The sequence below is a fragment of the Saccopteryx leptura genome, chromosome 10 (genome assembly GCF_036850995.1).
Source record: "Saccopteryx leptura isolate mSacLep1 chromosome 10, mSacLep1_pri_phased_curated, whole genome shotgun sequence".
NCBI classification, from domain to species: Eukaryota; Metazoa; Chordata; class Mammalia; order Chiroptera; family Emballonuridae; genus Saccopteryx; species Saccopteryx leptura.
The window spans coordinates 41,711,632-41,727,898 of NC_089512.1; positions in this window are offsets into that span (position 1 = coordinate 41,711,632).

Sequence of the window (16,267 nt, forward strand, 5' to 3'; positions counted from 1 at the left end):
CTCGACTGAAAATGTAAACACCAAGGCTCAAAAAGCTAAGGGATTTGCTCCAAATCACTCAGCTACCAAGTAAGGAAGCCAACATTCAAATCAAGTCGTCTGACTCTAAGCTTTTGAATTAGGTCAAACTGCCTCCCAAGGATGATGGTGATGAAAGGTAAGTTATTCCCATTATGGAAATTACAGTACCTGAGATTTCTTGACCAAAGTGCAAAGACTGAAAGAGTGTACAGCCAATCACAGCACGGTCAGTGCTGGAGACCTTAAATTCTCCCTGGATCTCCCCAGACTCAACTCCAGACAGCTTGAGTCTAGAAGACAAAACCAAATGAGAATGCTTCAGGTTACTGGAAACCACCTTTCCTGCAGGATAGGGGCGGCAACACCATGTTTTCTCCAGGCTGGATCATAGCAGGCTGCTTCTCCCACATCTGGGGACAGGAACACAGGCAGAGGTGACTCACTGTCTTTAGAAAATATGAAGCTATGTTAACCACCTCTAAATGTTTTGATGGGGTCCCAAGAAAACATCTCAATCCTGGATAAACATCATGAATTCGTGGGTCCCAAAAGAATGGCATTTATACTAGCATTTTAAACTCACCTCCTTTTCAAGAGATCGTTTCTACCTAAGGCATTCCCACAGCCAAGAAAGAAAGCCCTTGCTTTGCACATTCCTAGTGATGGGATTCTCACCACCTCACAGGACAGCCAGCCCCTGTGAAACACTTCCTGGAGGCTTTATGGTTCTTCTGAAACCTACTCACCTATACCGTCAAAGGCAACTACAATATTGACCAAACAGCTGATTTTTAAATGAAAATCAGGTTGATTATTTAAAATCAATTCTAAATACTCGACTGCCACTTCTGCCTTCCTGTGTCTTCTGCTTCCTGAAGAATGCAGCCAAATGGGTAGTTACAGAATAGACACAGTATGAAGATTACAGCCTAGGGAATGTAGCCAATAACTCGTGATAAAGTGCATGAGGCCAGGCTGGTACTTGAAGTACTGGGGCTCTATTCCCTGAAGGAAATGATTTTCTAACCACTTTGCTGTACATCCGACACCAATACAAAATAATATTAAATGTAAACTGTAATTGAAAAACAACAATACGGAGATGATGTCAGAGTAATGGCGAGGTAGGAAGTGATACCTATAAATCTCCCCCAAAACTCAACAAGATCTTCAACCAGAAACAGAAAAACCTATCCTTGGAGCCTCCAGATGTTTCGCAATACACCCAAAGGTATGATCGAGCGGAAAAATTGGCTTAAATAATAACCAAAACCCCGAAGGAAATAGGGAGTAAGAAATGCTCCACCTTCCTCACTAACCTAAACAGGGCAGCTTTCACTGGAAACTGAGAATATAGAAACTAAGGCGGGCAAAGGGGGTGAATAGATCCAGGCCGCGGCACAAACGGCCGAACCAGGCTGTGGCATGGAGATCCAAGCCGAGGAAAAACTGTTCCTGTGACAACCCGGGCAATACAGCTAACACTCACGCCAAACCCAGACAAAGAAAGACAAGCTGGGCAGCCATTTTACCCGATCTCCTGGTCGGCGCGCGCAGATAGTGAGCGAGAGATTCCTTCCAAAGCCCCGGGAGGGTGCGCCCATGTTACCCCACAGAGAGGCAGAGTCAGAAGCCTTTGTGTAGGCCAAAAACCTCTGGGCCGCCCCAGCGCCCTGGGAGAGCCACACACGGGGAGGGAGCGAGAACTAATTCCAACGCTGGAACTTTTCCGTACGGGCGGGGGTTTCACTCAGAGGGTGAGGCCGCTGGTCTGATATCCTGGTCTGTGCGTGCAGATAGTGAGCGAGAGATTCCTCCGAGTGCCTCGGCAGTGCCTGCCCGTGTTATCCCACAGAAGGGCAGAGTCAGGGGCCTTTGTGTGGGCCAAAAAGCGGAATCTCGGGCCGCCCCAGCGCCCTGAGGGAGCCGCGCACGGGAAGGGAGCGAGAGCTAATAACAACGCTGGAACTTTTCAGTGCGGGCGGGAGGTTTCACTCAGAGGGCAAGACTTCCGGCCTGACATCCTGGTCTGCGCACACGGAGAGTGGGCAGGAGACTCCTCCCAGCACCTCGGGAGTGGGAGCCCGTGTTGTCCCACGGAGGGGCAGAGTCAGGGGCTTTTGTGTGGGCCGAGGGCGGAGTCTCAGGCCACCCCAGCACCTTGAAAAAGCCGCACACGGGGACAGAGCAAGAGCCAATTCCAATGCTGGAACTTTTCAGTGCGGGCAGGGGGTTTCACTCAGAGGGCGAGACTTCCGGTCTAACATCCTGGTCTGCGCGCGCAGATAGTGAACGAGAGTTTACTCCAAGCGCCCCAGGAGTGGGTGCCCGCCCATGTTACCGGACAGAGTGGCAGAGCCAGAGGTCTTTGAGTGGGCAGAAGCCCTAGCCTGATTATGCTAGCAGCTCTGACTGACTGAGCCTTACCCAGAGCCCTGCGTTGAGTGGGAATAGAGTGGGAGTATGCCAGCTCTTTGAGCCTCTTACTATCCAGGCAGAGGCAGCAGCAACCCCATAGCTGGATTATCAGGCTACTAATTGAGGAAGGAAAGACTAGGAGAGAGGCTCCAAGGAACACAGACTCTCTCACTGACGGAGCTATAAATGCTAATGAGCTCCACTGCCAACGATACTGAAGCACAATACATGACATCGCCATAGAGAACTTATCAACTGCAAACCTCTACCTGACGTGCCAAAGGGGCAGAACCCGGGGTACAGAGTCACCTGACAGAAGAGGGAAGAGAAAAGAAAAAGCAAGAAGATACCTCTCAAAATCAGAATAATCCGCAGACTTTATAACCCTATCCCATTTTATTATATTTGTCGTTTGTTTCACTTATCTTCATCTTGATTTTTTTTTTCCTCCTCAATTTGGTCGTTTAACTCTCTGCCGGTCTTACTCTCTCCTCTCCTTGAACTACACTACCCATAAGTGTTACATCTCCCATTATCTTTTCTTTCCTCTTCCTTCTCTCTATGAGGGTTGCACTCCAAAACCCTTAACTCTCTCTCTCTCTCCTCCTTTTTTCTTTTTTCTTCTTTTAGTGGCTTCCCTCTTTTTCTCTCTCTCTCTCTTCTCTTTCTTTTCTCCCTCTATATTAGTTCTCTTCCTTTCTCCTTTACGTCTCCTCTCATTCAAACCTCAATAACGAACAAATTATCTTATCTGGGACTCAAACTTATGTTTGTGGCATTTTGGGGGGTTTTTACTTCACCTTTTTAACTCACTAGCAGTGCTCCCATCCTGGCTCTCCATTTATCAAGCTCTTGTTCCACTAAATACAATAGTAATTTTTAATTTGTCCCCCCATTTTCCTGTTTCCCTCTTATTCCTCTCATCTATAACTCTAGTCAACCACACCTAAAAGCAAATCATTTTTTTCTTCATCCAAATTTTTTTCTTATTTGCTTTTTTGTGGTCCATACCCCCCCTCTTTTTTATTTTTTCTTTTTATTTTTTTTGTTATTTCTTTTTTCTTGTCCCCTTTATTACTTCTCCCAATTCAGGCCCTCCATTACATGGATTTGTTTGTTCTATTAGTTACAAATATAATTCACAGTTCACCACAAGTTTTTCTCAAGAAAGAGGGGAGAGGAGAGGAGAGGAAAAAAAGGAGGGGGGGAATAATTCCTTTTTTTGAAATTTATATTTTATTTTTTGTTCTTTCATTATTAATTTTAAAAAATCACAACTTTTTTCGATTTTTTATTTTTTTAACTTTTTATTCTTTATTAAATCTCATTAATACTATCAACAAAACCACCCTCAGATGCATTAAAGGAAGAGAAATCGAATATCATGGATACAAAAGAAAGAGAGGTAACACAGATAGATGAGGAAAAAATCTATGGAGAAAAAATTTAAGATATTGAAACCTTGGAGCTAAATGACAGAGAATTAAGATAGAAATCCTAAAAATACTCAGAGATATACAAGAAAACACAGAAAAGGCAATTTAGGGGAGCTCAGAAAACAACTCAATGAACACAAAGAATATATGTCCAAGGAAATTGAAACTATAAAAACAAATCAAATAGAGATGAAAAACTCAATTCATGAGCTGAAAAATGAGGTAACAAGCTTAGCTAATAGAAAAGGCCAGATAGAAGAGAGGATTAGTGAAATAGAAGACAAGCAACTTGAGGCACAAGAGAGAGAAGAAGAAAGAGACTCAAAAATTAAAAAGAAAATGAGATAGCCATACAAGAATTATCTGACTCCATCAGAAAGAATAACATAAGAATAATAGGTATATCAGAGGAGAAGAGAGAGAAAATGGAAAGGAGAACATACTCAAACAAATAATAGATGAGAACTTGCCAAGCCTGTGGAAAGAACTAAAGCCTCAAATTCATGAAGCAAACAGAACTCCGAGTTTTCTTAACCCCAACAAACCTACTACTACAAGGCACATCATAATGAAATTGGCACAAACCAATGGCAAAGAAAAAATTCTCAAGGCAGCCAGGGAAAAGAAGAATACAACATATAAAGGAAGGCCCATTAGATTTATCATCAGATTTCTCAACAGAAACTCTACAAGCTAGAAAGAGAGTGGACCCAATATTTAAAGTCCTGAAAGAGAGGAACTTTCAGCCACGAATACTTATACCCATCAAGCTATCCTTCAAATATGAAGGAGAAAAATAAAAACATTCCACAGATACAGAAAGATGAGGGAATTTATCATCAGAAAACCCCCACTCCAGGGGAAATACTAAAGGGGGTTCTCCAATCAGATACAAAGAACAAAACAAACAAAAACAAAGCCACAAGTAAAAGCTCCAAGAAGAACACAATAAAACCAAATTTAAACTGTACAACAAAAAGAAAGGAGGAGAGGATGGGAGATTAACAGTATCAAAAGGACGATGGAGTGCAAAAGTACTCACAAAATAGTCGCGTACAATGAACAGGGTGGGAACCCTTTTCATTACTTAAAGGTAACCATCATTGAAAAAACACCAACAGAAGCACATGGAGATAAAAGATATTTAGAAACAGAGGAAAGATATATGGAATAACAAGCCAAATAAAAACAAAAGATAGAAAAACGAAAAGAGAAGGATCAAAAAGAAACAAAACTAACAGAAAGCAATCTATAAAATGGCAATAGGGAACTCACTCAAGTGTCCAATAATTATACTAAATGGTTAACGATTAAACTCACCTAATGAAAAAGGCACAGAGTAGCAGAATGGATTAAAAAAGAAAAATCCAACTGTATGCTGGCCTACATGGAAACTCAATCTAAGTAACAAGGATAAAAACAAATTCCAAAGTGAAAGGCTGGAAAACAATACTCCAAGCAAATAACATCCAAAAAAGCAGGCGTAGCAATCTCATATCTGATAATGCTGACTACAAGACAACAAAAGTACTCAGAGACAAAAATGGCCATTTCATAATGGCTAAGGGGACACTGAATCAAGACATAACAATTCTTAATATATATGCACCAAACCAAGGAGCACCAAAATATATAAGACAGCTACTTATTGACCTTAAAACAAAAACTGACAAAAATACAATCATACTTGGAGACCTCAATACACCGCTGACGGCTCTAGATCGGTCATCCAAACAGAGAATCAACAAAGATATAGTGGCCTTAAACAAAACACTAGAGCACCTGGATATGATAGACATCTACAGGACATTTCATCCCAAAGTGACTGAGTATACATTTTTCTCCAGTGTACATGGATCATTCTCAAGAATTGACCATATGTTGGGCCACAAAAACAACATCAGCAAATTCAGAAAAATTGAAGTTGTACCAAGCATATTTTCTGATCATAAAGCCTTGAAACTAGAATTCAACTGCAAAAAGAGAAAAAAAATCCCACAAAAATGTGGAAACTAAACAACATACTTTTAAAAAATGAGTGGGTCAAAGAAGAAATAAGTGCAGAGATCAAAAGATATATACAGACAAAAGAAAATGACAATACGACATATAAGAATCTATGGGATGCAGCAAAAGCAGTGATAAGAAGGAAGTTCATATCACTTCAGGCCTATAATAAACAAGCAAGAGAGAGCCCAAGTGAACCACTTAACTTCACCACCTTAAAGGAACTAGAAAAAGAAGACAAAGACAACCCAAAACCAGCCGAAGAAAGGAGATAATAAAAATCAGAGCAGAAATAAATGAAATTAGAGAACAGAAAAACTATAGAAAAAATTAATAGAACAAGAGCTGGTTCTTTGAAAAAGATAACAAAATTGACAAACCTTGGCAAGACTTACCTAAGGAAAAAAGAGAAAAGAAACTCATATAAACAAAATCCAAAATGAAAGAGGAGAAATCACCACAGACATCGTAGATATACAAAGAATTATTGTAGAATACTAAGAAAAACTTTATGCCACTAAATTCAACAACCTAGAAGAAATGGATAAATTCCTAGAACAATACAACCTTCCTAGACTGAGTCAAGAAGAAGCAGAAAGCCTAAACAGACCTATTAGTAGAGAAGAAATAGAAAAAAACCATTAAAAACCTCCCCCCAAAATAAAAGTCCAGGCCCTGACGGCTATACCAGCGAATTTTATCAAACATTCAAAGAAGACTTGGAGTTTTCTATTCTACTGAAAGTCTTCCAAAAAAATAGAAGAAGAAGCAATACTTCCAAACACATTTTATGAGGCCAACATAACCCTCATACAAAACCAGGCAAGGATGGCACAAAAAAAGAAAACTACAGACCAATATCTCTAATGAATACAGATGCTAAATACTAAACAAAATACTAGCAAATCGAATTACAACAACATATTAAAAAAATAATACATCATGATCAAGTGGATTCATCCCAGAATCTCAAGGATGTGTTCACATACGTAAAACGTTAACGTAATACACCATATCAACAAAACAAAGGAACAAAAAACACATGATCTTATCAATAGAGCAGAAAAGGGCTTTCGAATAAAATACAACACAATTTTATGTTTAAGACTCTCAACAAATGGGTATAGAAGGAAAATATCTCAACATGATAAAGGCATATATGATAAACCATATCGCTAACATCATATTAAATGGCACTAAACTGAAGGCTTTCCCCCTTAAATCAGGAAAAAGACAGGGTTGTCCCACTCTCTCCACTCTTATTTAATGTGGTACTAGAGTTCTAGCCAAGCTATCAGACAAGACAAAGAAATAAAAGGCATCCATATCGAAAAGAAGAAGTAAAGGTATCACTTTTTGCAGATGATATGAATCCTATACATCGAAAACTCCAAAGACTCCACAAAAAGAATACTAGAAACAATAAAGCCAATACAGTAAGGTCGCAGGATACAAAATTAACATACAGAAGTCAATAGCCTTTTCTATATGCCAACAATGAAACAACTGAGAAGGAACTCAAAAGAATAATCCCCTTCACAATTGCAACAACAACAACAAAAAATACTTAGGAATAAACATAACAAACAATGTAAAGGACTTATATAATGAAAACTATAAACCATTGTTAAGAGAAATCGAGAAAGATATAATGAGATGGAAGAATATTCCTTGTTCTTGGTTAGGAAGAATAAATATAATCAAGATGGCTATATTACCCAAAGCAATATACAAATTTAATGCAATTCCCATCAAAATTCCAATGACATTTTTTAAAGAAATAGAGCAAAAAATCATCAGATTTATATGGAACTATAAAAAACCCCGAATAGCCAAAGCAATCCTAAAGAAAAAGAATGAAGCTGGGGGCATTACAATACCTGACTTCAAACTATATTATAGGGCCACAACAATCAAAACAGCATGGTATTGGCAGAAAAATAGACACTCAGACCAATGGAACAGAATAGAAAGTCCAGAAATAAAACCACATATATATAGTCAAATAATTTTTGATAAAGGGGCCAAGAACATACAATGGAGAAAAGAAAGCCTCTTCAATAAATGGTGCTGGGAAAACTGGAAAGCCACATGCAAAAGAATGAAACTGGACTACAGTTTGTCCCCCTGTACTAAAATTAACTCAAAATGGATCAAAGATCTAAACATAAGACCTGAAACAATAAAGTACATAGAAGAAGACATAGGTACTAAACTCATGGACCTGGGTTTTAAAGAGCATTTTATGAATTTGACTCCAATGGCAAGAGAAGTGAAGGCAAAAATTAATGAATGGGACTACATCAGACTAAGAAGTTTTTGCTCAGCAAGAGAAACTGATAACAAAATAAACAGACAGCCAACTAAATGGGAAATGATATTTTCAAACAACAACTCAGATAAGGGCCTAATATCCAAAGTATACAAATAACTCATAAAACTCAACAACAAACAAACAAACAATCCAATAAAAAATGGGAAGAGGACATGAACAGACACTTCTCCCAGGAGGAAGTACAAATGGCCAACAGATATATGAAAAGATGCTCATCTTCTTTAGTTATTAGAGAAATGCAAATCAAAACTGCAATGAGATACCACCTCACACCTGTTAGATTAGCTATTATTAACAAGACAGGTAATAGCAAATGTTGGAGAGGCTGTGGAGAAAAAGGAACCCTCATACACTGTTGGTGGGAATGTAAAGTAGTACAACCATTATGAAAGAAAGTATGGTGGTTCCTCAAAAAACTGAAAATAGAACTACCTTATGACCCAGTAATCCCTCTACTGGGTATATACCCCCAAAACTCAGAAACATTGATACGTAAAGACACATGCAGCCCCATGTTCATTGCAGCATTGTTCACAGTGGCCAGGACATGGAAACAACCAAAAAGCCCGTCAATAGATGACTGGATAAAGAAAATGTGGCACATATACACTATGGAATACTACTCAGCCATAAGAAATGACATCGGATCATTTACAGCAAAATGGTGGGATCTTGATAACATTATACGAAGTGAAATAAGTAAATCAGAAGAAGACAGGAACTGCATTATTCCAAACGTAGGTGGGACATAAAAGTGAAACTAAGAGACATCGATAAGAGTGTGGTGGTTACGGGGGGAGGGGGGAGAGGGAGAGGGAAAGGGGGAGGGGCACAAAGAAAACTAGATAGAAGGTGACAGAGGACAATCTGACTTTGGGTGATGGATATGCAACATAATTGAAAGACAAGATAACCTGGACTTGTTGATCTTTGAATATATGTAACCTGATTTATTGATGTCGCCCCATTAAAAAAATAAAATTATAATAAAAAAATAATAAAATAAAATAAAATAAAGAAAAACAACAATACTAGAAAACAAAAAATGAATGTGGCTAAGTGCGCACACAAAGGGGGCTGCTGGGCAATCCTTTACCAGCCTGCCCTGGCTCCCAGCTGACTGCGGCTCTGCCTGCCCTGGGGCTCAGGTGCGCCATCAGGGCTGATTGTAGCGCCTCCTAGGTTTGCAGATGGGCCGTGCACACCCCATACTAACTAAGGGAGCACGAGAGACACCAACAGAGATGAGAGCGACTCAGGAGTTCTCCTAGAGCCCTGCTGTCAGACCTTACACTTCTCTGATTCTGCTCTCTCCTAAACAAAGGACGTTCGTTGCCTTTCCACTTTCATGCCTTCTGTGGGGGCTGCCCGCATCACAGAGCCTGCAGCTGGCACGAGCGAGATCTGCTCCAGCAGACACACAGCGAGCTCTGCCTTACAGCTGGCCTCTGTTCCCAGCAACTTGAAGGTAGATTATTAAAAGACAGTGACCACAGTTTGGTCAAAGGCTCTTCCACATTTCAACCACAAAAATGTTTTAAAATAAATATTGGAAGTACAAATTTGACTAACAATTCTCTGGAGTATTTCAGTGAAAGAGACTATACACTGACATAAGCTATCTTTCCAGGTGTAGACGTGTTAAAACCAACACTGGTTTTCACATCTAGAAGAAAAGCAGTTTAGACTACGGTACTGGTGTTTCCGTTCCCATGGAGAAGTCACTGCTGCTTGGTAGACTTTCTCCATCTTCAGTGTCTGGGCCACCAGACCCCACAATATCTTCCCTAGAGGAAGGAGGCCTAGTGACAGCTGGCACTGTGGGTGGTTCACCCTGCTGATCAGACGGGGCTCTCACTGGAGGTTCAGGGCCTCCGCGGAGGTTCAGGGCAGCCCACCCACTTGTCCCCTTTCTGCTCCTGTCAGTGTCAGCTGAGCAACAAGCCTTTCGACCAAATTCCAGCTCTGTGGCAGAACCCAGTCGTGTTGCACAAGAGAATTCAGTTTTCTGTTCCCGCCCAGAAGCATATAGCTTTATGGGACCATTTTACCAAGTGATGATGTCCAAAAATATTTCCCCATGAGGGCGATGTCTGCAGAGCCTTCGTGTTCACAGACACAGACAAAAGGCCACTCATCAGCCACTTGCCTGAAAGACCAGCCTCCTCTAGATGGATTGTTCTCACTGGCCAGTCCTCAGCCCAGGGGAGGGGTTAGGGACTGTGTGACCAAGACCACCCACCCTGTCTGCAGATGGGGGTGTGAAAGGCCACAGTGAGAGCACCTCACACTCCCCAGGCCTCCCTTTCAAGTCCAGTTAGAAATCAGACTCCAGGAGACAATGCAGGAGCAGGCAGCCCTGGGCCCTAAGGAGTGCTGGGTGAATGGGGCCCTGCCCAGGCCCCCAGAGCTGTCCCGGCCAGGCCTCCGGACCCTTGTCCTGAAGTAAGCACGTCTCCCCTGAACTCTGTCTGCAGCCCCTCAGAGTGGAAACACCGTTGCTGCCTCCTCTCAGCTGCAGCCCGGGAGTGCAGGGGGAGGAACTAGAGGGCTAATGTGTTTGTTTTTAGTTTATCTTGTTACTAATTATCCCCTTGACCTACAGAAGTCAAGGCAGTAAGCTCCCAAAGTCACTACTTTTATCAAAAATCCAAGGCTCCTCCCCCAGGAAGCCTAGCCTTGGGGGTGCCGTCCTTCCTGCTCCCGCTCGGGTGCCTCAGTCCAGAGCAGACCTAAGGAGGTGAGGGTAAGGGCCCAGCCGGGCCCAGCCCAGGTTCAGTTCCCCAGCTCTGGGGCGGGGCCCTGGGGCTGTCCAGAGGGACTAATGTTTACCTCCTGCTGCCCATGTCACAGGTCACTGTGACTGCAAGGACACTCCCTACCTGTGCTGGTCCCCGGCCTAATTCCTGGCAATTTCCCAGGAGGCCTGGCTCACCTAGGTGTCCCCAGAACCAGATGCACAGAGTTCCAAGAGGTACCTGCTCCACTTCTCAGCCTGGCCCCGTGTCCAGTTTCACTCAACAGCCACCAAACACCACCAACAACCATCAACTGCCCCAGGCAGTTCCCAGAATCCTCCGGGACAGTGGAACCAGGATTCTTTCCCAGCCTCAGAACCCTGGCAATCTTGGGGGTGGGAACAGAGCCACATGGACACCTCAGTAATACCAACCTTCCAGTCTAGGGACAAAGAACCACTGCGAGCCAGCATCTAGCAGCCTAGGGTCTCCAGGGGTTCCTGCTGCCAGATGGAAGTGCCACCGAACTCTAGAGGGGTGGAGTCTTCCCAAGTCCCCTGGGACCAGATGTTTGTAGATATTATGGAGAGGAAAGGAAGGAATGTCACTTTTATCCTATTGGAAAATCCAGGTTCCATTTGAGTGGCATCCAGGCCTTGATGAGAGGCTGCTGCCCTGAGCCCAGGGAGTCTGGAAGTGTTCTTGTACACCCACTGACCTCACCCCCCCCCCACACACACACACACTAATCAGAGGCAACTGCAGCCATCTGGTAAGAGAGTTCAGCCCACCCACCATAAACTGAAGGGACATTCCCATGCTGGTCCTTTGGGTTAGTCCAGGCTGGGTCAGATGTCACCTACTCCAACACCACCACCCCTCAGCCTGCCGGCTTGTAGTGTGCGTCTAGCTGTGGAACCCAGGACCAATGAACTCTCTCCTGACCTAGTCCCTGGTTCCTTCACACTGGCAGCCCTGGCTCTTCTGAGACTCAGATTTCTGGGAAAGTTTTAAGGCCTTTGTCACATCCCAGCCCTCCTCTCCCAAGATCTGCATCTTGGGGCAGCCAAAGCCAAAGCCCGAGGGAACAGGCGCTGGCAGGGCTGTGGAGAAGTGGGAAGCCCACGCGTTGCTGGTGGGAGTGTAAAGTGCTACAGCTGCCATGGAAAAGAGAATGGCGACTCCTCAAAGATTAAACACGGAATTTCCACCTGGTCCAGCGCCTCCATGTCTGGTATCTGTTCAAATGAGGGGAGTGAGGGGACTCAAACTGTACATTACAACATTAGTAAAGTGGCCAAAAGGTGGAAGCAACCCAACTGTCCATCGACATGTGAATGCATCAAAAAATGGAGTACATACGTACACACAATGGAATACTATTTAGCCAGAAAAAAGAATTTAATTCTGAAACACACTAAAGCAGGAACATTGAAATGATCATGCTAAGTGAAATAAGCCAGGCACAAAAGGACAAGTATTATACATGATTCCACTTATACAACGTACCCAGAATAATCAAATTCATAAAGATATTCCAGAAAATACACTAGTGGTGACCAGGGCTGAGAGAGGGATGGGCAGGGATTGGGGAGTTAGTGTTTCATGGACACAGAATTTCACTTTGGGATGATGAGAGAGTTCTATTAATAGATGTGAATGGTGGTGTTGGTTACATAATGATGTGAATGTACTTAATGCCACCTCACAGCTCTCTTCCCATGTGTCCCAGATGTGTGCTGAAAGTAGCTCTCAGGGGACCTGTGTGTTTGTCATTTCCACCAGGCTCAATTTCCCCGGGTGCTCATGGGCGCCCCCTTTGGCAGGGCTGCTGTGGGAAAATGAACCTGACAAGCAGCCCAGTAACCTCGCCGGTAAGGCCGAAAGCTGGACTCCATCCTCAGCTGACCAAGGCCTGCCGTGCATGACGCCCTCCCAGCCTTCCCTACTCGGCCACAGTTCAACGTTCGGTAAGCCAGGAGTTGTTGAGCGCCTGCCGTGTGCCAGGCTCTGTTCCAGTGCCGAGGACACCAAGAGTGGGTGGAGGACTAGATCACTTAGCACGGGGATGCTGTCACTCCTGCGGTGCCACCGATGCCACGGCACACACCAGGTTTGGTGTCACCAATGTCGGTCCCTGACACAGTAACAAGCCAAAGAACACAGCCTTTAAATGGCTAGTCCAGGTACATTGTTTACATGCGGATATGATGAAGTGGATTTCAGACCACCCTGTGCTCCGTGAGCTGTGCACACCGGCAGCCGAGCTCCCTGTAGCTGGGGAGGAGGGAGGGTGTCCCTGCAGGCGGCCCCCCCAGGGTAGCTCAGGAGGGACAGCAGGCCAACTTCCCAAAAACCTATTTGCCAAAAGTCCAATTTTGCTAATTTACCAAACTTACCTCTACCCTAAAAATTACTTTTCAGTAAAAAGTTCACAGCAATCAGTATTCATGGGAAGTCTTTAGTGGCTTTTAAAGATTTCATAAAATTCTTTCTTTTTAAAAAATAATTAAAATAGTGTAATGGTAAAGTAGAAACCAAGAAGAGAGTTCACAATGAACTCAGTCATTTTCAGTTGGTTATACAATATCTACAAATATAAAATTGTTAAACAAGAATTTTATAAAAGTCCTAAAGATGCTAAAAACTGATAAATAAAATATAGTGTAGAAAACTATAAAAAAATCAATATTTATGGTATTTGCAAAATTTGCAAAAGAACCTAAAATAAATGCATGCATATATGCCTGGGTTTGTTAATTAATTCCTTTACTAATATTCATTGAGGGCCCACTTACTATGTGCCAAGCTCTGTGACAGCTGTTAAAGATATGCTGGTGAACGAAGACAAAATCTCTACTGGGAGCAAACAATAAACAAACATATGATACACTGAGTGTTCATAGGCCTATGCAGAACAAACATCTGGGCGAGGGGCTATGAATGGGTGGAGCACAACTGTAACTTTGGTTCCAGCAGAAACTGGAATGAAGTGGGTAAGTGAACGATGCCAGTTTCTCTGAGAAGGTTCTAGGTAGAGGCCACAGCTAGTGCAAAAGGTCCGAGGCAGGAGCAGGAGGAAGGCAGCATGGCCAACCGGAGCAGTGAAGGGAGAGGGGGGAGGAGATGAGATCAGAGAGTGTGGGCAGAGAAGGAGGGTGGACTACGTGGGCTGGGCATGTAGACTAAATTATTTGGAATGGCCCTGGCTGGTTGGCTCAGTGGTGGAGTGTCAGCCTGGTGTGTGGAAGTCCCGGGTTCGATTCCCGGCCAGGGCACACAGGAGAAGTGCTCATCTGCTTCTCCACCCATCCCCCTCTCCTTCTTCTCTGTCTCTCTCTTCCCCTCCCGCAGCAAGGCTCCATTGGAGCAAAGATGGCCCGGGCGCTGGGGATGGCTCCATGGCCTCTGCCTCAGGTGCTAGAGTGGCTCTGGTCGCAACAGAGCGACGCCCCAGATGGGCAGAGCATCACCCCCTGGTGGGCATGCCAGGTGGATCCCGGTCGGGCGCATGCGGGAGTCTGTCTGACTGCCTCCCTGTTTCCAGCTTCAGAAAAATACAAAAATACAAAAAAAAAAAATTATTTGGAAGATTTGGAAGAAAGGTGTGATGTGATCTGAATCAGTATTCAAAGGGTTATACTGTACTGGCTGCTCTGTGGAACACAGACAAAGGTCAAGGTTGGGAGGTGGCAAAACCAGAAATAAAGAGGCAAGTTAGGAGGCTGTTTACATAATTCAGTTAAAAGGTGATGGTGAGGGGGGATGATAATTGAGGAGGTGACAGAAGTGGTTGGATCCTGCACACATGGTAAAGATCAAGCCGGTCAGATTTCCCCTTGCCTCAACCCAGTGACCTCTCAGGGCTTTGCAGAGACTCCAGAGAATGTCCTTACAAACCACAGATGCCTTTAGCATCACCTGATCTACCAGACCATATGCCCAAGCAGTCAGGCTGCTTGTAATGCAGCCCGAGTCCACTGCAAAGCTCCTTCTTGTTCTGGGACCCACCCCAACCTGGAAGCCTTCCATGCCACCTGGAAAGGGTCTGGGTAGTATTCTCAGTGGCAGTATACGTTGTCTCCAAAACCTGAAGCAAACTTTGTGCTTCTTTCTCAGTGGTACATGGCACAAGGCATAGTAACTTGTGCTTTACTTTGGAGAGGAGGTTTTGTTATTTTCAAGACCACTGACCCCTAAAATCTTTACCAATGAAGCTGGTCTCTGCCTCTTTGTGAGGCTTTATCCCCTACTCTCTGGTATAAATGCATCTTTCCAGGATAGCTTGCCACTTCTTAGTTTCCTAGTCCGATTAATGTGGTACCATCAATATAATGAGCCAATCTTGGAATGGCATGATGATCATGACCCCTTCAGGTTATAACAGAGCCGTAGACTTAAGATAGCCCAAGGGCAAGGTCGTAAATGTGTACTGCTGTCCATCCCAGGTGAATAAAAAGTGATTTAATCATCCTGACCAATAGCTGCACTCCAAGAACCAGAGACTGTTCATCTGTTCCAATAAAGATACTGTATAAGGTACAGCAGCTGCAAATGTGGTTGCCCCTAGTTAAGTTTATAGTAGTGGGCCATCACCTACTGCAAATCACCTGCTTTTGTATTGATTGTGCCAGAGCATGGAAAGGGACAGATGTATCCTTTTAGTCTTATAGGGTGGGACTGATTGTTATCATGCTACCCAGGGTTTTGCACGCCCTAATATCAATGTCACCTCACAACTTTTATACAATAACACTCAAAAGGTAGGGGTATTCCCCTTGCCCCCTTGTGTTCAGATACTTTGTTAAGTGGCTGGAGGTCCCTTTGGGAGAAGAACTGGGAGAAAGGCACTTGTGCAGGCTTCCACGGGACCTGGCCTCTTCTTCTAGATGGGCTCTGGGTGTGAGCAGTGACTGCCTTCTGCTTTAGTAGCTCTTGGTTCATTTTGGTTCTGTAAGCGAAGCACAGATTCTTGTTACTAGTGTTGTTTTTTTTTACTTTGTTAATATAACAGAGTTAAAAGTTAAACAATTTTTACCTCTCTTCCTACATCTTTGTTCACTCTAACATACATCCCCTTCATTCAATTCATCCTGTGATTTCTGGGCCTCTGTATTCTCAACCACTGCTACCTGGAGGCTCACCCTGGTTTTCTAAGGCTTTCTATTTTTGTTTAGTATTTTAAGTCTGTTTTGTGTTTTTATGTTAATCTCACAAATTAGACATCACTCATTATTCTTTTATATAATTGATACTTGTCTGGATTCACTCATATGTGTTCCAATTTCTTTGCTCACCATTCCTTCCAGCAC